Source organism: Delphinus delphis, chromosome 5 (assembly GCF_949987515.2).
Source record: "Delphinus delphis chromosome 5, mDelDel1.2, whole genome shotgun sequence".
Taxonomy (NCBI): domain Eukaryota; kingdom Metazoa; phylum Chordata; class Mammalia; order Artiodactyla; family Delphinidae; genus Delphinus; species Delphinus delphis.
Genome location: NC_082687.1, coordinates 74299616 through 74323823, shown reverse-complemented (window position 1 = coordinate 74323823; position 24208 = coordinate 74299616). Strand labels below are relative to the sequence as shown.

Below are 24208 nucleotides of genomic sequence, written 5' to 3'. Positions count from 1 at the left end.
CACAGAAAAACTGAATAAGATATAACTAACGACATTTTAAATACAAAGAAAAAAAGTCAAAATCATGAAAATAAATCCCTGGGCCAGAACTGAAGGTGGAACTCAGAGTCAGTGGAGAAAGTTGAAGCTTTGAAGACTTAAAGGCTATGAGAACATGATATAGCCTTAATGTCGAGGGCCTAAGACTCTGATGATCTATAGGAAGGAAAGGGGCATACAGACCATAGGGCCCATGAAACTGGCTGGCTAGAGCTGAGCTATTAGCTTAACGGGGCAGTCATACAGGGTTGCCCCTCAGTAGAAAACATTCATGCCCCCCACTCCCTAAGCTTTGCAAGGAAGCTTTTATTTGGGGATCGGGTAAAAATAAATAAATAAAAATCAACTTTTCAAAACCTCACCAATATGAAATCAGCATTCCAAGACTGTTCCCACATGGAGGTATGGTATCCACATACATAACCTCCATGTAGTAGCAGGGCCCCAGGCCAAGAAAATAATACAAAAAAATGGCCCAGAAGCAATGATACCCACGGGCACTGACTGAGACAAATAAGGAAACTCTTCTGGGTTCCCACAGTCCCAGTCCCATGAAACTCCCATGTTAACCCTCACGGAAGAGGCACTCACAGTCACAGGTTAAGACCAAAGAAGAAAAAAACCCACTCTAAGAAACAGCCAATGCAAATGGAAAAATAGGTGCCCCAAGAGCTAAAAATAGCAGAACAGTGTGAAAGAGACTTTAAAAATATATTTAAATAACTGAAAAAAAAGTAAAAATGGGATAATATGGAAGGATAGTAGGTGAAACTGAAAAAATCTACTACAAACTCCAAAAGTGAAGGAAGGGAAAATTAAAAAAAACAAGATCCGACTTCCCTGGTGGCGCAGTGGTTAAGAATCCGCCTGCCAATGCAGGGGACACGGGTTCGATCCCTGATCTGGGAAGATCCCACATGCCACGGAGCAGCTAAGCCCGTGTGCCACAACTATGGAGCCCATGAGCCATGACTACTGAACCCGTGTGCCACAACTACTGAAGCCCGGGCACCTAGAAGCCGTGCTCCGCAACACGAGAAGCCATGGCAATGAGAAGCCTGCGCACCACAACAAAGAGTAGCCCACTCTCGCCACAACTAGAGAATGGCTGCGTGCTGCAACGAAGACCCAACACAGCCAAAAATAAATAAATAAATAAATAAATTTATTTTAAAAACCCCAAAAAAACAAGATCCCTCCCTCTCTCTCTCTCTAGACTGATCTATAGAAAGAGAGATACACATACACACAAATCAATTCTACTTCCATGCACTAGCAACAATCCGAAAATGAAATTTATAAAAAAGTCCATTTATAATAGCATCAAAAAGAATAAAATAGGAATAAATTTAACAAAGAAGTGCAAGACTTGTACACTAAAAACTATAAAACATTATTAAAAGAAATTAAAGGAGACTTAAATAAATGGAAAGCTATCCATAGACAAAGATTTGGAAGAATTAAATTATTAACATGGCACTACTTCCCAAAACAATCTCAAGATTAAACACAATCCCTATCGAAACCCATCTGGTTTCTCTGTAGAATATAAAAAGCTTATCCTGAAAAGGGAAAGAATAGTCTTTCAACAAACAGTACCGGTACAACTGGATATGAACATGCAAGAGAAGGAAGTTGGACCATATACAAATATTAACTCAAATGAATCAAACACCTAAAGGTAAGCCCTAAAACTATAAAATTATTAGGAAAAAAAGGGAGTAAATCTTCAACACCTTGGATTAGGCAATGGTTTCTTAGATATGACATCAATAGTACAAGTGACCAAAAAAAAAATAAACCAGATAAATTGGACTTCATCAAAGTATAAAACTTTTGCGCTTTAAAGGACACTATCAAGAAAGTAAAAATACAACCCACAGAACGGGAGAAAAATTGTATAAATCTGATAAGGGTCTAGTATTCAGAATATATAAAGAACTCTTACAATTTAAAAAAAGGGTACATAACTCAATTTAAAATGAACAAAGGATCTGAAAAGATGTACAACATTAGTAGTCATCAGGTAAATGCAAATCAAACCCAGAGTGAGATACCACTTCACACCCACCAGGACAGCTATAATCAGAGACTGACAATAAGAAGTCTGGCAAGGATGTCAAGACACTGGAACCCTCCTATATTACTGGTGGGATTGTGAAAGGCTTCAGCTACTTTGTAAAACACTAGCAGTTACTCAAAAAGTTAAAGACAGGGTTACCTTATGACCTAGCAATTCCACTCCCATATAGCTACCTAATGAAAACATTTGTCCACTCAAAAATCTGTACACGATTGTTCACAGCAACATTACTCATAACAGCAAAAAGTGGAGACAACTCAAACGTCCATAAACTGATGAATATATAAACCAAATGTGGCATATCTATACAATGGAGTATTATTCAGCAATAAAAAAGAATAAAATGCTGGTAAGTACTATCAATACAACATGGGGGAACTTTGAAAACATTACGTTAACTGACGAAAGGCCATACAGTCATCCCTTGGTTTCCGTGGGGGACTGGTTCCAGGATCCCTAGGAAACATCAAAATCTGCGGGTGCTCAAGTCCCTTATATAAATCAGTGTAGAATGTGCATATAACCTACACACATCCTCCTGTTTAACTTAAATCATCTCTAGATTACTTATAATAACCTAATACAATGTAAATGCTATGGAAGTAGTTGCCAGCACATAACAAAGTCAACTTTTGCTTTTTGGAACTTTCCGGAATTTTTTTCCAAGTATTTTCTATCAGCGGTTGGTCGAATCATGGATGAGGAACCTGCAGATTCAGAGGGCCAACTACATATTATGTGATTCCAGTCATTCGAAATGTCCACAATCGGCAAATCCATAGAGACAGAAGTAGGTTCTTTGCTTCCTGGAGAGAAGGAGAGCAATGTGGAGGGACAGTCAATGATGGATACAGGGTTTCATTTCAGGGTGATAAAAGCATCCTGGAATTAGATAGTGGTGATGGTTGTACAACTTTATGAATATACTAAATGCAACTGGAGTTTACACTTTAAAGGGGTGAATTTATAGTATGTTAATTATATCTCATTTTGGGAGGGGGATGGATGCAAAAACCCTCAATGCGCAAGTTCAGGAATAGATAAGAAACAGCCAAAGAGGGAACTCATGAATTTGAAGGTGGCTCAGCTAATAAGGAGGGTTTGTTTTAATAGGGGTTGCAGATTTGCCAACAAAACAGTATCTTAAATTCGGGGCTTCTTTATATTCTCCTCTGTACTATACCTTGCCTCCTAGTCCTGTCAGCTAAGGAGCAATCTTACCCTTTTTGGTTAGAGTACCTGGCACAGCAATTCAGACATGGAATGAATGTTTGTTTGGGGAGGAAACTAATATTTCTCTAGGTAAATGCAATAGCTCTGTGTGTGTGTGTGTGTGTGTGTGTGTGTGTTCCTATAACAGCAAATAGTTGGCAGTAAGTAGAAAAGGAAAAAGTTCAGGGTGGGAAAGGAAAAAAGGTAGGCTGAATAATGTCATCCCCTCCCCTCAAAAGATATGTCCATCCTAATCCCTAGAAACTTATATGGGCAATGAAACAGCAACTATGATTAGGTTAAAGTCTTGAGATGGGGAGAGAAGCTGATGTTCTGGGTGGACCCTAAATGTAATCACAATTTGTCTTTGTAAGAGGAAGCAGAGAGAGATTTGACTGCAGAAGAGGAGAGGGTAATGTGAGCAGAGATGAGAGTGATTCACTTTGAAGACGGAGAAAGGGGCCACAAACCAAGGAATACAGGCAGTCACTAAAAGCTGAAAAAGTCAGGAATGCAGATTCTCCCCTAGAGCTTTCAAGAGGAATCAGCCCTGCCAACTTGATAGCCCAGTAAGACTTCTTGCAGACATCTGGCTTCCCAAATAGTTAAGAGAGTAAATTTGTATTAAGTCACCAAGTTTGCAGTAATTCATTACAGCAGCAACAGAAAACCAATACAAAAGGTAAGCAGAAGAAGAGGAATAATTCCGCCTTGAGAGAAACAAAGGAAACTGATACCAAAACATACAAGGGCATTAGAGTTACTTCCCAGTTTGGCGTGAGAACTGCCTCCCAGTTTGCAGAGGAGAACACTAAGGAGATTTGGATGAGAGGGTTGATGCAGTCAGGTGGGTGCAAACAAAACGGGTTATCATGTTCAGAAAGAGGCTACCCTGAACACAACTAAAGCAGTAGAACCATGTGTGTTAGAAAGTAGGATTTGGAAAAACTTGTAATGTGCAAGGAATCCCCTTTGTTCATTCATTATATATAAAATATATGTATGCATTGAGCATTTACTATAAGTCAGGTCCTGTACTTAATGACATTCATAATGGTTCTCAGGACTTTTCCTATCAGAAGCATTTACACAATGACACCAGGAAACAGGTACTAACACACCTGTCTAAACTGGCGAGCTATCTAAACACTATCATGTAAAAGCACTTGTGTTTTTGTCACTGCAGTTGTGTAGTAAAGTGGATTACCTTTACTTACTCGGCTCTGACCTCTCATTTCAATGCTCTTTGTCTTGGCCTGTTTGCAGGTATTTTAAGCAGTTAAAATCCAAGGTCAAACACTACTTCACTATCCCTTCATGTTTTGTGTTCTACGTCTTGAATATAATTGCTCTGCCTTTGGCTTGGTTCTCCCTAGAGCCAAGGTTCAGTTGCAGTTCTTTCTCTGGAAAGCAAATATACTAAAGAATTTTTGAACTAGAGGTTAAACATCATCCAGTCCAGCTCCTCAATTGACAGATGTCAGAAGTGAGATTCAGTTGGTTCTAATGACTCTTCTATGCCCTCAGCCCAGGAACGGCAGGGCCAGGGCTAGAACTCAGGCCTCCCATCTCCCAGTCCGAGGACTCTCTCACAGGCTGTCAAGTCCAGAGTTCTAAGTCTGAGGGCTTGGTTTCATATTTTAATTAAATCCCCAAGTTATTATCATATGAAAAATCTAGCAACCTTATCTCTTTAAAGAATCAGACTTTCAGCTTATAACCAATACAAACTACGTGTAATGAAGACAAGTCATATTACCAACACAAGTCAAATTGACTTTTTTTACATTTGCATCACACATATTTAAAGTGGCTGATTTTGGGCTACTGAACAGATAAACTTTTTTTTTAAGTTTAAATAAACTGAATTTAAAAATTTTAAATCTAAGCCTCAATATTAATAAAAAGGAAATGCAAACTACAACAATGAAGATAGCATATTTCACCTATCATATAGAAAAGTGTTTTTTTTCTCTCTCTGTCTGTTTCCAGAGTAGGAAGAAATGGACAATCTTCACACAAGAATGATGAAAGTAAATAAAACTTCTCTAGAGAGCAGTTTGGATGTGTGTAGCAATGTCTTTAAAATATGCAAGCAACCCTTCAACTTAGCAATTTCACTTCAAATATTTCTTAAGCACACACACAAAAAAAGACTTAGTAATCTAGAAGGACAGCAACAGACTGGAAATAACTTAAATGTTCAACAATGGGTGACTGTTAATTATGATACATCCATGCATTGTAATAAAGTATAAGATCAGTAAAAACCACCTACTAGAAGAATATTTAATATCAGAAATTTCCATGATGAATTAAGCAACAAAAAGTAGGTCATAAAATAAGATGATGATGACAATAATGCTAACATGAAAGAACAGGTGCTTATATAGACACACACACAAAGATTATAAAGACATGCAAAATGTTAAGGATGGTTTTCTCCCCCTTGGGCTTTTTAGTATTTACACATTTTCTAAAATATATAGATTTTTTTTTCTTGCACAGAAGAAAAATCTAATCAGTGTACTTTAAAAATTGTGTTCCCTTTAACCTTTCCCAACTCCTACATACATCCACTTTTCATTCATGGACTCACTACAACCCTGAGACTCCCCAGGGGCTTCCCTGCTGTGATCCCCTGCAGGTGATCTGGACAATCCTGCAGGCCTTCCTCCCACACCAGGAAAACCAATGAAAACCAGAACAGAAAGCCCCTCTCCTGGGATGCCACGTCACGTCCTGGCTGTTCCAGGCAGTGAGACCCACACTTGGCTGTGAATGATCTTGGGCACTGCCCTCAGGCTCCTGGTCTTAACTCAAATTCCCAATGTTGGGACTTCCCTGGCGGTCCAGTGGTTAAGACTCAGCGCTTCCACTGCAGGGGGCGCTGGTTCCATCCCTGGTCGGGGAACTAGGATCCTGCATGCAGCGCGGTGTGGCCAAAACAAACAGAGGAACAAAAAATTCCCCATGTTTCCTCAAACCCCAACTGAGTTCAGAACCCTCCCCGCCTCCCTGAAAACTCCAAGTCTGCCCAAGCTTGCCCTCCAGTACTCTGTAATCTCTAGGGCAGTGCTTTTCAAACTGAGAATTGAGATGTGTTAATGGACGGAGAAAACCAATTCAGTGGGTCCTGGCCAACGTCTTCTTAACCATGATAAAAGTCCCTCCTCCTGTGGAGGGGAATCAGGCTCCCTGCACTCACTTGCTTTTACTGCCTTCCTCTGGGACATCACGTAAGTCAGTCCACTACAGGCTACAGATACTTCTGAGTTGCTACTGGTCTAGAAAGGTATTTACGACACTTTGTTGAGTAAACACAGTGTCTGACATTATCTTATTACTGTAAATAAACAGAATAAATAAATATATTAAGAGAGAATACTAGAAGTACAGGAAAGCATTCAACAAAATGTTTAACACAGTTATCTCTTGGTATATAGGGTTGTAAGAACTTATTTTCTCTTTTCGTCATTTTTAAAATTTTCCAATGCTCAACATCACTAAGAATTAGAGAAATGCAAATCAAAACTAAAATGAGGGACTTCCCTGGTGGCGCAGTGGTTAAGAATCCGCCTGTCAATGCAGGGGACACGGGTTCGAGCCCTAGTCCAGGAAGATCCCACATGGCGCCGACCAACTAAGCCCGTGCACCACAACTAATGAGCCTGCGCTCTAGAGCCCGTGAGCCACAACTACTGAGCCCACGTGCCACAACTACTGAAGCCCAAGTGACTAGAGCCTGTGCTCCATAACAAGAGAAGCTGCTGCAATGAGAAGCCCACTCGTCGCAACTAGAGAAAGCCTGTGCGCAGCAACGAAGACCCAACACAGCCATAAGTAAATAAATAAATTTATTTAAAAAAAACCTCACACTGGGCTTCCCTTGTGGCGCAGTGGTTGACAGTCCGCCTGCCGATGCAGGGGACACAGGTTCGTGCCCCAGTCCGGGAAGATCCCACATGCCGCGGAGCGGCTGGGCCCGTGGGCCATGGCCACTGAGCCTGCGCGCCCGGAACCTGTGCTCCACAACGGGAGAGGCCACAACAGTGAGAGGCCCGTGTACCGCAAAAAAAAAAAAGAAAAAAGAAAACCAACCTCACACCAGTCAGAATGGCCATCATCAAAAAGTCTACAAACAATAAATGCTGGAGAGGGTATGGAGAAAAGGGAACCCTCCTACCCTGTTGGTGGGAATGTAAATCAGCACAGCCATTATGGAGAACAGTATAAGAGGTTCCTTAAAAAATTACAAATAGAGTTACCATACGATCCAGCAATCCTACTCCTGGGCCCAGAGAAAATCATAATTCTGAAAGATTCATGCATCCCATTGTTCACTTCAGCACTGTTTACAATAGCCAAGACATGGAAGCAACCTAAATGTCCATCTACAGAGGAATGGATAAAGAAGATGTGGTACATAGATACAATGGAATACTACTCAGCCATAAAAAAGAATGAAATGCCATTTGCAGCAACATGGATGGACCTAGAGATTATCACACTAAGTGAAGTAAGTCAGACAAATATCATATATCACTTATATGTGGAATCTAAAAAAAAAAAATGGTACAAATGAACTTATTTACCAAACAGAAACAGACTCAGACCTAGAAAACAAATTTATGGTTACCGAAAGGGAAAGATGGAGGGGCGGGATAAATTAGAAGTTTGGGATTAACATATACACACTACTATGTATAAAATAGATAATCAACAAGGACCTACTATATAGCACACGGAACTCTATGGGAAAAGATTCTGAAAAAGAATGGATATATGTATATGTATAACTGATTCACTTTGCTGTACACCTGAATCTAACACAACATTATAGATCAACTATACTTCAATATAAAATAAAAATTTAAAAATTTCTATATTAAACATATGTTACTTGCATGATTTTTAAAGCATTGTTACTACTTCTGTATTATTATTACTCTTTCTATATGAAGTGCTCTCCTAGGGCCTTCACATTACCTGTAATTACTGGGTTCAAATAATGAATAAAAGAGGAGATATGAGACAGATGTCAGCATCGTTTGATGCAGAATCTTTTAGGCTTCTAAGACCATGCTACTAAAAGCCATGGTGTGGAGAACAGGAGAGTGGACAACATCTAAATAAGTGATCACCCAAGTGATGACCAGGTCACTAGAAAGCCTGGTGGGAGGAAAGAACACAGACAGAAAAGGCAGATAAACCTAGGCTCAAACTGCAACTCCGCGGTGACAAGTTACTTTGTTGTTCCAAGCCTCAGTATTCTCATCTGTGAAATGGGGATGATATGATGACCCTTTCGAAGTATATCCCATTTGAAGTGGAGAATTTCTAGTAAATTCAGTACACAGTGAGTGGCATGGAGTAGGACTACAAACAAAACCAATGTCTTTCATCACTGAGAACAGGGGAAGTCAAGGAGGGAAGGCCAAAAGAAATAATCATATTTGCCTGCTCCTGTTTAAACTTTTTAAACGGCAATTTCTTAAGAAAGGGAGGAAGTGCCCACCCTGTGAGTGAGAGGGAAGGAAAGGCAGGAGAGCCAGGGGTGGGCAAGCAGCACAGGGCCCAGCCCATGCACAGCCCTGGAGGCCTTAATTACACCCTCTTGGCCTTGGCCTTGGCCTTGGTCTGCACAGGTTCCACCAAGTTCTCTGGAAAATGCTTTATAGGGGCTTCCTGAGGACAGTTATCACCCAGTGTCACCCCTAAGCCCAAAGTGATTCCACAAATATTTGAGCTTCTACCACTGATGGAGCACTGTCCTCATACACAGAGGAGAGGAGGGAGATGAAACAGAGTTTAGTTTCAAAGGTCTGACGAAGTATACACGCACGCCAAGATAGAATGAGTAATTTGGGACACAAGCTTCACAAGGGAGATGTAAGAGCTACAGGAACGCGTGCCTCCTGCTGGGAAACGAGGGAAGCTTCCTGGGAAAGAGGGCAACTCTGCTGCACCCGAAAGTCAGAATGGGGTTTTAGCAGGTTCTCCACAGAGGGACCCTCATTCCAGAGAGGGCACAGCACGAACAATGAGTGACCCAAAGGCAAAGGGTGTGTCTCGGCAGGAGCAGCCCACTCGGGCCAACACAGGACAGTATTATAAGGAACAGTGAAAGAAAACGTGGAGGACTCCAATGTCAGGGTGACCTTCTGGACTAGCGGGGATGCGCTGAGCACAGGGAAGTGATGTGATTAGAGCTGTGCTTCTGTGAGATTAATGTGGCCACCATGCAGGAGTCAAATTTGCAGGGAGAGAGACTTCCGGCCAGAGGTCCAGACTCTGATGGTCAGGGTTAGAGCGGATACTGCAGTCACACAAGGAAACTACAAGATGCAAACAAAAATAAATAAGGATGCAATCTGACTAGTAATTTCCAGGATAATTCAACTCTAGTCTTAACACAAGCACAAATATCTATATGAAAAGTGGGGGAAGGTCAGCTCTAGCTACTGACTTCTTACTTTGGTGCTCAATGGATGCCACTCCACATTCCACCAAAGAACAGCATCCCGTCCTGAAAAAAGCCTTGAAAGGCACAACAGTGGTCCCAAAACACGAAGAAGGAAAATCCGGAACTCCCATTTGCCATGCAAGCCTCGGAATCAATTCAGAGCAGTATGTACTTCCAACCCTTGACGGAAGGCTGTGACCACACTTAACGACAAAATTATAAACTCCGGAGAATTTCTTTCCCCTGAAATAGTTTCCCATCTCCAGGGAACTATTCATGTCTAAAGTTCCTGATCAGACCTAGGTCGGGCCCGGAGGCCCCAAGTCATCTTAGATTTCTTGCCTTAGGTGACAGGAGACACAGCAGCTGAGGTGAACGTTTCCTACCACCAAGGGTAGCCACTAAAGAATGTCAGCTGGAGATTTCAACAAGCAAATCTCACTTAACAATCAGGAAAGGGGAAGTACAAAGGGGAGGGGGAAAGAATGGAAAACAAACCGCACAAAATAAATGATGGTTTTAATGCTTTGGACTAGGGGATCAGTAACACTGGAAGGGGAGGTGGAAAGCACAGAAGGGTGGGAACCACGTTCTAGGTCCAGGGAAGGATGGTTCAAGGAACGCATTACGCAGACACGCAGCAGGCCAAGGGACCATCATGCATGCCCCCTGGACAAGGCAGACACGCACCCTCCTTCCCGCCAGAAAAAGGCCCAGGTGACATGTCCAGCAGAGGCCTCGGCGTATTCATAGCAGCCACCTCTATCCTGGGAGTGGCTAGCTCATTCCTAGCACCCAGGAAGGGTGAGATAAGAAGACAGTTTTCTCCTAGAGAGTATTAGTAAGAATTAAGCCAAGTGAAAAAGCAGCGCTTCCTCTCAACTACTTGACGGCCCTTTAGAAAGCTCTGGAGAGGAGAGGTACGATGGTGGTGAAAAATGAGCAGGACCACACTTGTGAATTTTCCAAGGAAATTTACTTCTTCTACTCCAACCAAACTTTAACATCTTAGGCATTTTAAAGGAAGAATTTCCTCAAAATATATTAGATTGAACCATAAGCAATCAGCATTTTTGTAGGTCAAAAACAGTTGAATGTTAACAATTTCATGTGATTGAATTGTACTACATGCCTTCCAACTTTTTCTACAGCAGAGACAGGCAAATTTTTTCTTAACAGACCAGACTGTAGGTATTTTAGGCTCTGAGGGCCAAGAGGCAAAACAGATTACGTAGGTAACCATTCAAAAACATGAAAACCATTGTTAGGCCCTACAAAAACAGGCATGGGCTAGATCTAGCCCATGGGCCACCCTTTGCCAATCTCTGTCTTACAGTATGACAAGGGTAAACTTTTTCTGATAATGTTCACTATAAAAATGGCTGACTTTAGAGTAATACAGTGATGCCCTTGGAGGATACGAAAGTCTATCAGTAAAAGCCACTGCTCCCATCCCAGTCAGCTCTAACGCTGGTGGTTGGTCTGAGCTCCCAGTCTGCTGTCAGCGCTCCCTTCCGCTGCTGCTTCCACCGATCTGGCTTATTTTAGAAGCAGTTGTCTGCGGGAGGGTTTGAGGATGGTTCTAACTTTTCTACGAAGAAAAAAGAAAAAGAAATGTACAAAGGAAATGGGGCTTAACGGTAACTGTGAATAACCATTAACTCCAGAAAGGATAGGGGAGCAAAGGCACTCTGAGGAATTACCCCAAACACACCCCTGATTTGAATTCAAAATTCCAGAGGTCCCAAGGGCAGCAACAAAAACAGGTAAATACCTAAACAGCTGGCCCAAGGCTGAAAGACTAAAGAGAGTAAAAAATAAGTTTGAGACAGACTATGCTTTATAGAAATAAGAGAGATCATTAAATGGGCAATAATCATTCTTCTCCTAAGTTATCAGGGTAGAGCCAAATAGGAAAAGGCTGCATTTGTAGCCACTCCCAAAAGACTACTGTTGGGAAAACTTAACTGTTGTGAGACACAGAAAGTCATCACTGAGGGAATCAACAGCTTCCTCCTATGGAGAATGTTAAGAAATTAGAGTCGGGGGCTTCCCTGGTGGCGCAGTGGTTGAGAGTCCGCCTGCCGATGCAGGGGACACGGGTTCGTGCCCCGGTCCGGGAGGATCCCACGTGCCGCGGAGCGGCTGGGCCCGTGAGCCACGGCCGCTGAGCCTGCGCGTCCGGAGCCTGTGCTCCGCAACGGGAGAGGCCACAACAGTGAGAGGCCCACGTACCACAAAAAAAAAAAAAAAAAAAAAAAATTAGAGTCAGGGACTCTCTCGCCAACATGTATTCAACAACGACATACCCTGAGGACCTCTTCCGGGTCCATGAATTTTTTTTATTGCAAAAGAAGTTTTTAAATCACTGGGAAATGTTTCTAATTTATGGCATTGCTATTGTTTCAAATGTTGTGTATTGTGATGAAAAAGGAAAACTTAAACAAACAAACAAAAAAACCTGTATGTGAGTGGATGCGCTGAAACAGAAAAGGCAGATGGCTGATATACCCTTCTGGTCTGTCTTATAGGGCCACTGAATTATAAAAATCCTAATTTAGATAACATTTCTCATCATTCAATATTAAAAACTTCCCCTAGAGTGGATCCATTCTCCTGCATTTCTAAACACTGTCATGTATATCTTATAAACCTCCACCAGTTCAGTAGCCTGCAATATTCTACACTGAAAATTAAAGGAAAAAAAGAGAGAGACAAATCCCATACATACATGAGCTGCCTGGATAACAGTGAGCCTCTGGGTACCGTCTGCCCATAGCGACCAGTCAGCACATTATCAGGGGCCCCGGCAGTTTCCAAGTACTCAGGAAAGACTGAGATGTTTAAGCTGTGGTACAGGGAGGGGGAGACAAAAAGAAAGTAGAAATAAAAAAACAGATTTAGAATAATGATTGCATATTTTCATTCAAATGCTACTGATGACCACAAATTTCCAGATAACCAGGTTTGTGAATTATTCATAGTCACAGCAGAGATGAAGTCTCCCTGTCACTGTTGGCAGGCCCAGAGCACATTGATGATTATTAGCATATGGCCCCTATGCTAAGTGTGACAGAAGTGCACGTCGCTGCAAGTCTATCCATCAGGGCTGGCCCTCACTGGCCCTCTTTATTTATTTATTTATTTGGCCACGCCACGTGGCATGTGGGATCTTAGTTCCCTGACCAGGGATCAAACTGCACTCCCTGCATTAGAAGGGCAGAGGCTTAACCACTGGACCGCCACTGGCCCTCTTTAGAGGACCAGACAACCCCACCCACGCTGACGCTTTTTCATCTCACTCTTCCTTAACGTCAAGGAATACCACTAGCCTGGTTCTTTGTTGTGACATCTAAACTGATATTCTGTAAAAAAAAAAAAAAAAAAAAAAAAAACTCTAAAAGCTTGAAAGGAAAAACTAAATTTTCTACACTGGGTACCAAAGACATCAAATTAATTTTTTTTAACTTTTCATGGAAGCAGAACATAAATGTAGAAAAGGACGCATACCACACACAGCTCAATGAATTTTCCTCCACTGAACACACCAGATCAAAACCCAGAGCATTATCAGTACCCCAGAAACCCGCTTCATGCCCCCTCCTAAAGGTACTACTATGCATAGATTACTTTTGCCCTTTTTTGTAGACATCAAATTGATTTATTGTCCTTATCCAGTCTTCACTTAAAAAACATACATTGAACGCCTCCTATATGTGAAGACATAAGGCACTGTCTCTGTCTTTAACGAAAGCAAAGTCTAGTGGGACCAAGAAACACACACAGCTGACCCCAAAGGGCAGTGGGATGAGCACAATGACTGAGATTCATGGCAAGCAGCCCAGAAATGGAGAAGTCGGGGAAGGCTTCCAAGTACCAGGGGTGCCTGGCATGTCCTCAGGCTGGGCAGGACTTAGCCAAGCGGGGACTGGGAAACAAGACAACGGAAAATACAGGAGTAAGAAAACTGCCTGGTGTATTGTGTTGCTGGGCTCTCTAGAGCGAGGCCAGGAAAGAAGCTGGAGCCCGACTGTAACCTTGTACACATATTCGAGAACTTTAGTTGCAGACAGCCACTGATGGATCAGAGCTGGGTTTCAGATGCATGACTCTCTCTCGGGATGGATTCAGAGAGGGCAGAGTAGCGGCAGGGAGACCAGTTAGGCTGGAGAGGAAGGGTGAAGATTAGGGCAGTGGAGGTAGGTGGGGAAGGGAAAAGGAGAGAAGAATTAGTACTTGGGAAACATCCAGACACTAAAAGCAGAGCAACATGGTACCTGACTACATGTGGGTGGACGGCAGTGACAAATGGGGTAGAGAATACTAGTGAATTAACAAGTTTAATAAGGAAGACAACGGGTTTAGTTTGGTGCATTAGAAATTGAGATGTAGAAGATTCGAGTGAGGACAACCAGATATTCTTGAGAGTGAGGCTTGGGGAAGAAACCTGAGCAAAACGTAAAGGCACAGAAGTGGTCACTACATAGAAAGTAGCAGAAATTAGATTAGCGGGTGATATCACTGAAGGATCATGGGTAGAGGGAGAAGACTGGAGGATTAGGGCCAAAAGCAGAACCGTAGAGACAATGACAGAACTGGCAGAGGAAAAAGATCTTCTGAAAAGGATCAAGGAAGAAAGGCAGGGAGGTACCATGGAATACAATGAGATGAAGAAAGATAAGAAACGAAAACTATAGCTTTGCCTTTGACACTTAAGCAGTCACTGGCCACCTTGACTGAAGGTGGTTTCACTGAAGTGGTAGAGGCAGTGACAACAGAGCAAGTGAAAGAAGAGAAAGGAGAACGAACAGTTGTTGAAGGGCACTGGTGCTAATTAATGGAAGTCCGTATTGACAGCAGTAGAGACAGAAAGGTTGAGAGTTCAAGAGGGAGGAGGTAAGGATGGAATAAAATCCCAAAGGAGGTGGGGGAAAGGGGTCAGGAGTACAAACGAAGGGCCTGACCTTGAAGAGGAAGGGGGGATTCACAACGCTCTTATATTAGAAGTATATTAGAGGAGTGAAAACAAATCTGGTTATAGTAAGTTTGTAGGTAACAGCACTAGGATATTAGAGGTAACAGACTAAATGACATCAGTGTTGTAGATAAATAGCTGCCGTGGTTCTTTGCTAGGAATAAGTTGACACATAAATGGTTTGATGACACAGATCTTGAAAATCTTGGTTTCTGGCATGCTACCCTGTTATAAGTAGTCTGACCCTGTTTTAAGGTAGATAAACATATACGCCAGTACGTATCAAGGTGGGAAGGGGCATTTGCGAGATAGGCACTCCCACAGTAGAACTTATTAGCAGTACCAAAAAAATAGCATAAAAGCAAAAGATTCAGAAGAACACTCTTCTTATAATGATCTTTGTTCCCCGGTGCCAACCTTTCCAAAGGTTTACATATAGTTTCATTTAAATGAAACCACTACCCACTATCGTACAAGGCCTCTTAAGATGCTTCAATTCAAAGATTCTTTCTAGCATGACTAACCTAATGAGAATGAAGAGTCAGACATCTTAAAGAAAAGGCAAAAAGAAGAGGAGGGTGGAGCTGGCAGCGGCACCTGCCCGCGATTTCCTAGCGAAACGTCCCCTAAGACAGCAGCGCAGTCATCATCCTCCATCTCCTGCCCAACTCTTTCGCCTCAGGTTTTGGTGAATCCGGGAAGTGGGTGGAGTGACCTAGCTCTTGGAAAGCACTCCAACGATGCCAAAAGTAGCAAGGCTCATTAGAAAATCTAACGCAATGGAAAACACCTTGAAAAGCAGATTTTCTGTTCTCTAGGCAGCCTTTGTGATCTCACAAACTCTGAGGCTGCTCCAGGGTTGTTTGTCTATTCTGGTCACATGAACATGTCTCCAGGCCATCTTTGGAAGATGACAGAATTTTAGAATTCTAGATAAACCCATCATTATCATCCTTGAAGTCAGCCAGGATTGAGATGGTTCCAGAGCCATCAGATGACTACTGACTGGACCATTCGTCTTTGTGTCACTGGGGCACGGGAGACAGAGCAAGCAGTCCATAAATATGGAATCAATCGATAAACCAATACATAAGCGAAGAGTTCTCACAACGAGGAGGTAAAGAGGCCAATTAAAGGGTGAGAACAGAATTAGTCTTTCTATTCCTTCCTTTCCCACCCTAACTGACTCAGAGCCAAGCCGCAAATCGCATTCAACTGCATTTACTTTCCTCTTCACAGAATAACGTCTCTGTGAACTCATAAATAAATATTGTGTGTTAAGAGAAATCAGAAATCATGAAATTATGAAAAACAGGATGCCTCTTAAGTGGGAAAATAAGTAGGTGCGAACATTTTGAGCTTACAAAGAAACAGAAATTGCCCACTTTACATCTATCTGCCTCCTTTGTTATCCTTTGGTGTGAAGGACAGACCCATTATTACTTTAACAGCAGGGTGCCTCTCCTCCCAGCCGTGCATTCACACAGCAACCCGCTCAGCTTCAACCCACTGGGCAACAGATCCTAATGAGATAATCAAGTCTCGCTTCCTTAAAAATTCTGATCCTAAAATATATTTATATTATGCATCATCTCATTTCTTTTGTAACGCATAAGCTCTAAGGTATCACTGATCACACTGAACACATTTTACACATGATAAGAAGCGCACTGTAGCATTGTTTGGAAACAACTTTAAGGATAAAGTTCCCAAAAGTGAGGAATAGTGGGGTTGTTGTTTTGTTTATTAGTATGTACTATGTGACATTTTTCTTAACTGTTAAAAAATAACTCGGTCCTGAAACATCCAATCTGTTTCTGCCCATCTGAACAGCAATATATGGAGAAGGAAACAGATCTTTGAGACTGCCATCCTTTTTCCTATTCTTGATTAAGAATCTAGGAGACCAAGATGAACAATACACCATTCACTTGAATGCAAGCCACCAAGGGGAGGAAAGGAATATTTATGCCAGTGCACAAAGTGTTTAGTGTGCAACTTTTTAATTACTATATTTATGGTATTACCATAATATATTCACTAACACAAATGCTCTACAGGGACATTAATCCTCAACAAATACATCAATGCTTCCCTCCTCTCCTCCAAATTCTTATTATGCTGACATGGGGCAAAAATGCCAAGAATTCTCTCCGAAATAAACATTTCATGTCAACAATCACTTGTTCTACTATCTCCCTTTCTAACTGTTTTATAACATAACAACTCTACTTAGGTATTTGCTATTAACCTAAAAGACAAATTTGTAAGCAAAATATTTTTTAAAGGGCTTTGTTTAATGTAACATCTTTTTTGATACGAAAGCTGGTTCAAGCTACTAAAAAAGTTGATTATGTTCTAAATAACATATTCTGTAACTCATCAAATTATAAGTCTCTGTATCACTCTGCACTTATAGTACTATATAATTTCTGCTTTTTAGAAACCTCAAGGGGTAAGGCATTGAGGATGATGAAGAGTTTCACAATGGCTGAAGGATGACCCATCTAAGTAATAAAATGGGTTTAATTTCAACCATACTGGATTATTATTTTTTTTCCTAAAAGGTAATGTCTTCTCAGAGAATCCAGAATGTGATTAGGCTTTGGTGACACAGGATCATCAATATGACTATCAATTATCATGCTCTGTTAGAACAAGAGAACACTATCCCTGAGGAAAAGAAGCTGGCCCAGTGGATACTAGGCAGAGGCTGAGTTTCTACCACCATGATGAGAGCTAGATGGGGAGTTCCCACCAAAGCAACAGGACACTCTGAGAATCAAAGGGAAGAGATTGATGAAATTCAAACACCAAGGAAAAGGAGAGCCAAAGGTGAAATCTAGGTCACAGATCCAGGTCTAGAGCCAAGTGGAGTCAGGATGTGAGTGGAAGATGAATGGATGGGATAGAGGGACAGGGCGTAGGACTGGCTTTATGTGTGTGCTGCTGGTAACGGGACTGACCTTGCCTAGAGTGGCCAGTGGCAAGACAACCTTTCCAGGCTCAGAGGGATGTCTGTTCCTCTACTCAAAGGTTGCTGACTGCTATATTTTGGGAGATATTTTTGCCTACCTTTCATAGTTTGGTTATGTCCTCTCCCTTGCTGTCAAGAGTTGAGTCTCATTGCTTTTAGAGTATCAACCTTTCCCTTCTTCAAGTCAGCTATGATTTTGGAAACCAAATAAAACTAAAAAGCATAAGAGAATTAAAACTTAAAATACCAAACTCCAGATAAGTTCTGAAGGACACAGTACACAGACTCTGAACCCATACTGGGGCAGCTGAGATGTCTTTTTTGTTTATTCCTTGGTTCTTACAGAATTCAAATCGTATTCCTTAAGTAAGACTAGCACGAAGTCATTTAGTACAGACACAGCCAAACCTAAAACATGCCCTGGGGTGTTATTTTTATTTATTTTTAATTTTTTTGCAGTACGCAGGCCTCTCACTGTTGTGGCCTCTCCCGTTGCGGAGCACAGGCTCCGGACGCGCAGGCTCAGCGGCCATGGCTCACGGGCCCAGCTGCTCCGCGGCATGTGGGATCTTCCTGGACCGGGGCACGAACCCGTGTCCCCTGCATTGGCAGGTGAACTCTCAACCACTGCGCCACCAGGGAAGCCCCTGGGGTGTTACTTTTAAGTGACTGCGGTTATATTTCAAGGACTTCTTTTAGAGAAACCCAATAAGTTGAATATCCAGGAACACAACCGAACCAACTGCTCTGATGTGAAGTACCTGGGGAAATGTGGGAATAAACTCAAAAGCTGAGGAAGGGAGGGCTTTGTCACAGGATAAGTAAGCGGCTGTGGGCAAGTCACTTAGCCTTCTACTCCCATCTGTAATATGGGTTAATGATACCTACCTTGCAAAGGTATGAAGAACAAATGAAAGGCTCAGACGATACCAAAAAATGTAAATTAGACCTTAATTAAGTGGAAACGCACTACATAACTCCCTATGACACACAGATCTTTATTTAGAGCTGAGAAAGTCATCTGCCTAGTGGTTCCTATCCAGCTCTCACCACCTCATATGATAAGATCCTCTTCCCAAATTATTTTTGACAACTTTCCTTTTGGTTAATAAATAAAATGTTTTCAACTTAACTGTTTAAATAGCAAGTACAAGTATTACTGCATTTTCAGGTAAAAAAAACTAGAATGTAAAGCTTCCCCCCATTATGATATTCCCACTTTGTTTCTTCCTCAACTTTTCTTATTCAAATGATTTCTTTTCCCTTTTTCCCATTTTTCTTTTTTCAATCCTTGCTTTCTCACTGTAAGTTACGCCCCTGCAATAATAGTAACTACCAGCTTTATGTTATTTAGCAGTTTACAAGGCACTCTCATATACAATACCTTACTTCCCTTAAAGTACTTTTACTTTCTTCCCTTTATTTTTACCTTGCTCCACTTTCCAAAACACAAATAGGACTTCCTAAAATCAGCAAAGAAGCCATTTTTCTCCTTCCGACTGCCAACACATTACACAATACTTGGCAGAGTTGTCTAAAGCAAGTTAGACTATATAGAGTATACCTAAATCCTGACGCATCCAACTCTTCTTGCAGATTATTTTTTTCTCCCCTGGTGATGATCTTTTGAAGTTAAAATACAGTGAACATTATGTAAATGTACCACCATGTTAAAATAAGACAGGAAAATCTCTTTAAGAATCATCAAAAATAGTAAATGAAAAATAAAAGGGAAAGATGAGGTAAAAAGATTTACAAAGAGAAAAAGAAAAAGCGAAGTTGATGTTGTTTTGGCTTCCAGGAAAATCTGCATAATCTATCTCACAGACCTATTTTTCTCCAAGCTCTGCATTAAATAATCTGATTATTAAACCTGTGAAAAACCACAAGGGATGAGCCCATCTCATTAAAAAAGATGATCTTTTAAGTTACGATCATGAGAAGGAGCATCTATTTCTGGTTTTAAGGACAGAAGTACTTCCTGTTTCTTGCTCAGAGGCAGCGACACTTCTAGTAAGCTTTAGCACAGCACAGATGCCTAGCACCCTTTACCTATCATGATGAAAACAGGGACCTTCAAATAGAAATGTTTCCTCTCAGAAGCTCTACATACTCTCAACCCTGACCAACAAAGAACATGAGGTGTCTGAAACAGGAAAATATTAATTCTACCATATGAAGGTAAACATTATTTAAGAAAAAAAAAAAGGATTCTGTAAACTCTAGGGTGGGAGTCAGATCAGATTCCCCTACATTCATTCAAACCCTACAGGACACAAAAAGCTTTAAAGTTTGAATTGGCTTTCCCTTTGCTTTACAATGGTTGAATAAGGCCCATAGTAATTTTACAGTAATTCTTGACATACCTTAATATATTAAACATTATTTAAAAAATCAGTTGTTAAAACTGGAGAACTAATAAAATTTAAGGAAAAAGTTGAAAGAGAGGTCATATTTGGTCCTGATTCTGCTGTGGTGTTCACATGTTCAATAATGTAAGCCTTTGGCACATTATGAAATCTTCTTCATTTTACAAGAGATATTCTGAGATTTTATCCTAGGAATGAGAAAGATATCATGGTCTGACATTCTTCTATAGAATCTACAGAGATGCTTCATGGAAACTCAGTGTCCTACAGAATACAGCTGGGACTACCACATAAAACGGTACTTAGAAAAGAATGTTTTTCCAGCTTGGACACAACTCAAGTCAAACTAGTAGGGAATCTAAGAAAGACTGACCCAACTGGGATTATGGCCATGGAAAACCTGAAGGGATGGAAGTCATTTCTTTGAAATGTTGTAAATTGTGTGTGTTATTCTTGTGACTGGGTTTGAGGTCAGACTTGGAATTTATACCTAAGAAATAACTGACCTTTTTTCCTATTATGTACTCAAATCAAGAAAGGATGACACCTAGTTCAATTTTGACAGTGAGAGTAACAATCTCTGAATGAAACTGAAAAGTATAGTAGATGGAATCCATCCTAGAGTAACCAAATTAACTCTTCTTTAATGGACCAGACAACCATGTATCCAAATGGAAAGACCAAATCTCAAAAGTTCACGATTAAGGATTTTCAGCATCACGTGGTGGATTATAATCATGTGCTTAACTGCATTCCCTCCACTAAATGACACCAAATAAGAGGAAGAGATAAACTCACAAGGAGAAAGAGAATGGAAAAAGAGAAAAAGAATGGAAAAACTTTTTGGAAAGTGGAAAGCAGATGGGAAAATGACGAGTGAATTTTCAAAGCAGGGACAGACAAAACTGAAATGGCTACTAGCAGAACTGACAGGAAGAAGCCAGACAATATGGGGCACAGACCCTTCAGAAAGTACAAAGTCCAGTTCCATCCAAAGTGGGGGACGAATGGAGAAGGAAGCGCAGAGATGGCATTGAAAACCGGAGAACTGCTTGCAAGACATTTTAAGGAGTAAACCTCCAGATCTGTCCTTAGCCATGAAGCTTGTCAACTCTCTCCTTCCGCCTGAGAAAGTCTGGACTCAGGGACACTAGGAAGAGTGACTGGGTGGAGGTACCATTCTGAAACAGAGGACTGAGTCAAAGTGTACACTGAGTGGAGAGACCCACAGCCCCTCCCCTGCTGGGTTTCTAACCAGCCCAAGAGAAGAGATCTGCAGTTACCAAAACTAGGGAGAAAGGGGGCTTCTGAAAACAGAAAATCATCCTATGGCAAGTAAGGTCACCAGGTGACATGAGAGAGCCCTGTCAGCTTGTTTATGCACAAAGAGCCTCCACATAAATAAAAATGGACAGCCAATGATCACCAGACATGTGATGAAGAGCCTAACGTGACAGACAGGAACTTTAGGAGAAAGGACAGTCAGTCAACGCTGGGAGCGGGGAGAAAACTTCATACACATTATTAAAAAGACACTTGTATCCATAAAGCAAAACAAGAAGAGGATGCTATAAAATAGAAATATTATTAGAACAAGAGCTACTAGAAATTAATATTATGATCACAGAAATTAAAAATCCATAGAAGGGTTAGAAGATAATAGAGATTTAAATGTTCCCCAAGAGTAGAACAAAAAAATAGCAGGATAGAGATCAGGGACTTTTTTTTTTTTTTTTAAACAATAAGTAAGTTGGAGGAAAAATACAAAAGTTCCAGCATCTGACAAATAAGAGTTTCAGAAAAGAGAAAACAGTGGGAAGAAAATTATCCTCCACCACCTGCCGCAAAAATCATCACAATGGATGGAAAAAGTTACACACCAAGGCACATTATGCTGAAACCTCAGAACATTAGGGGATTAAAAATAAAAGACTCTAAAAGCTCCCCCGCTACACCCCTCCCAAAAGAAGTCACATATAAAGTAACCAGAATCAGAAACGCATCCAACAATAGCAAAATTGGAAGCGGAAGAAAATGAAGCAGGGACTCCAAAACTCTCAGGGAAACTAATTTCCCACTTTAAATTCTGTATCAATCATATGTGAGGAGAGACTAAGTGATATTTGCACACATGCCAGATCTCCAGAAAATTACATCATACACACTCTTCTTTCTCAAGAAGCAACTGGGCAATGTGCCTCCCCCAAAAGAAAGAGGAAACCAGGAGAGATGCTATTCAGTAAACAGGTCAGTCAAGAACTCCTAACATGGTAGTAAAAGAAAATTCCGGGTCAACAGCTGTGCATAAGGCCTCAAGAGCAAACAGTCCAGAAGGGAGCAGGCAAGCAGAAGGCTCCCGGAAAAACGTCACACACACCACAGACACACACAAAAGAACTGAGAGCCAAGCCGTTGTGTTTGACCTTATTTGAGAATTTGGGGCTGAATAAGTAGCACATAAATAGAATAGGAAGCCAAAAAAAAAAAAAAAAAGATTTTTTTAATATGCTGAACAAGAAAGAAAATAAAATCACAGTACACTGCATAACTCAGCTGTGAAAAATATTTATGGTGAAAATAAATCAAGGTATAAACTATCTCAGAGAATGAGAGGCAGGTATTTAAGGGAGGGAGTGTAAAAGAGAGATAACCCCTTATATTCCTTAATAGAAATTCAATGTTTAATGTCTAGAAAAGAAAAAAAAAATTTCAAGAAACATCATTATAAAGATAATTAGCTACATGGAAGTAAATATCAGAAGAAGAACTCACTGAATTGAAAGTAGTTGCCTCTGAGAAATGGGAAATGACGATGCAAATAAGCAGGCAGCAACTTGTAAGCTACATATATGTATTACTGCAAATAAAAAAACATTTTTAAGAGGGTAGAAATTTATGAATAAAATATATAAACCATCTATAAATCATCTAAGACAAACTGATAATGTGAAGTTTCATTTTATACTATAAAAAAAAACAGATAAACCTTAATCTGCTCCTCCTAGTTAATCAAATTGTTAAAATTCCATTTAATGCATTTTATCTTAAAGTAGTAAGAAGCACACCGTGAGAGGTCAATTATACCTAAATTGTCAAGTGACACCTCTAGCCTTAGTTAACACGTGATGAAAGGGTCCCTGGATACCAGTGCACAAGAGGGAATCTGCCATCTCTGTTATCATAGAGTGGTCAACTACAGCTTCAAACAGATAAACATGTTGGCCGCTCCCAATCTACCACAGCCCAGATGGTGGTTTCTTACAGTGAAGATTTGTCCTTATAGAGGGAAGAAAGATGGAGACTATTCAGCATCTGAACCCCCTTCCTATATTTGGGAAATTTCTCATCATATGAGTATTGATGAGAGACACACCTTTCAACATAGAGACAAAAATGACTGGACACTCACCTTGCCAGACTCCCTTGCAGCTAAGGCATGGGACCTAGTCTTGGCCCGACCTGCATCTAAAGCTGGAAACAGGGGCAGGAGGAACTTATTGTGGGTGAGGGCAATGGCAACAACATCTAGTGCCCAGAGGCAGCCGAGGCTGAGGTGACAGAGTTGGTAGCAAGTGTCTGGTCCCATTGGTGTGGTCAGTGTGAACCAGCATGATCCTGTGTTCAGTGACAGGGTCCACCCTGCATAGAACTAATCATAGCATATGACCTTGGCTATGAATCTGGCTGTGTAGTCTCTAATTGCTCCTGACCTTTTCCTAACTTTTAGCAGTTCTAGAAACCACCCAACAGCATCTTCTCCATAAATTACTTCTCTGCGTAAAGCATTCAGCCAGTCTCCACTGCTTCTGTCTCAGAATCCTGCCTGATACATTGCCCCAGGATACACAGGGGGAGATAGGTGGCCATCTCTTGAAGTTAAGAATGAAACGTTTATGTTCCTTATGATACCAAGGCAGAATCAAGGACATTTTTCCACAGGGAAACATGGGGGAAGGTTAGGTTTTAAAGTACAAATAAAACTATACCACTGGAATGTTATGGGTTAAAAGTTTTAGCGGGCTCATCTATTCTTTGAATTCTTTTCTCCCATTAGAAAACACATTTCAAGTTCAAAACCACTAACTGA

General features: G+C 41.0%; 1 protein-coding gene across 12 annotated transcripts in view; it reads right to left on the bottom strand.

The window, feature by feature from the left end:
* The window catches only part of APBB2 (amyloid beta precursor protein binding family B member 2), a 375435-nt gene that overhangs the window by 222103 nt on the left and 129124 nt on the right, over positions 1-24208 (bottom strand). For 11 of the 12 annotated variants that reach the window (XM_060012656.1, XM_060012655.1, XM_060012657.1 and 8 more), the window contains one exon: positions 12532-12648. The exons of the other annotated variant lie outside the window; for it this stretch is intronic. The gene's annotated coding sequence lies outside the window, so the exon portion shown is untranslated. The remainder of the gene's footprint in view (positions 1-12531; positions 12649-24208) is intronic. 12 annotated transcript variants of the gene reach the window in all.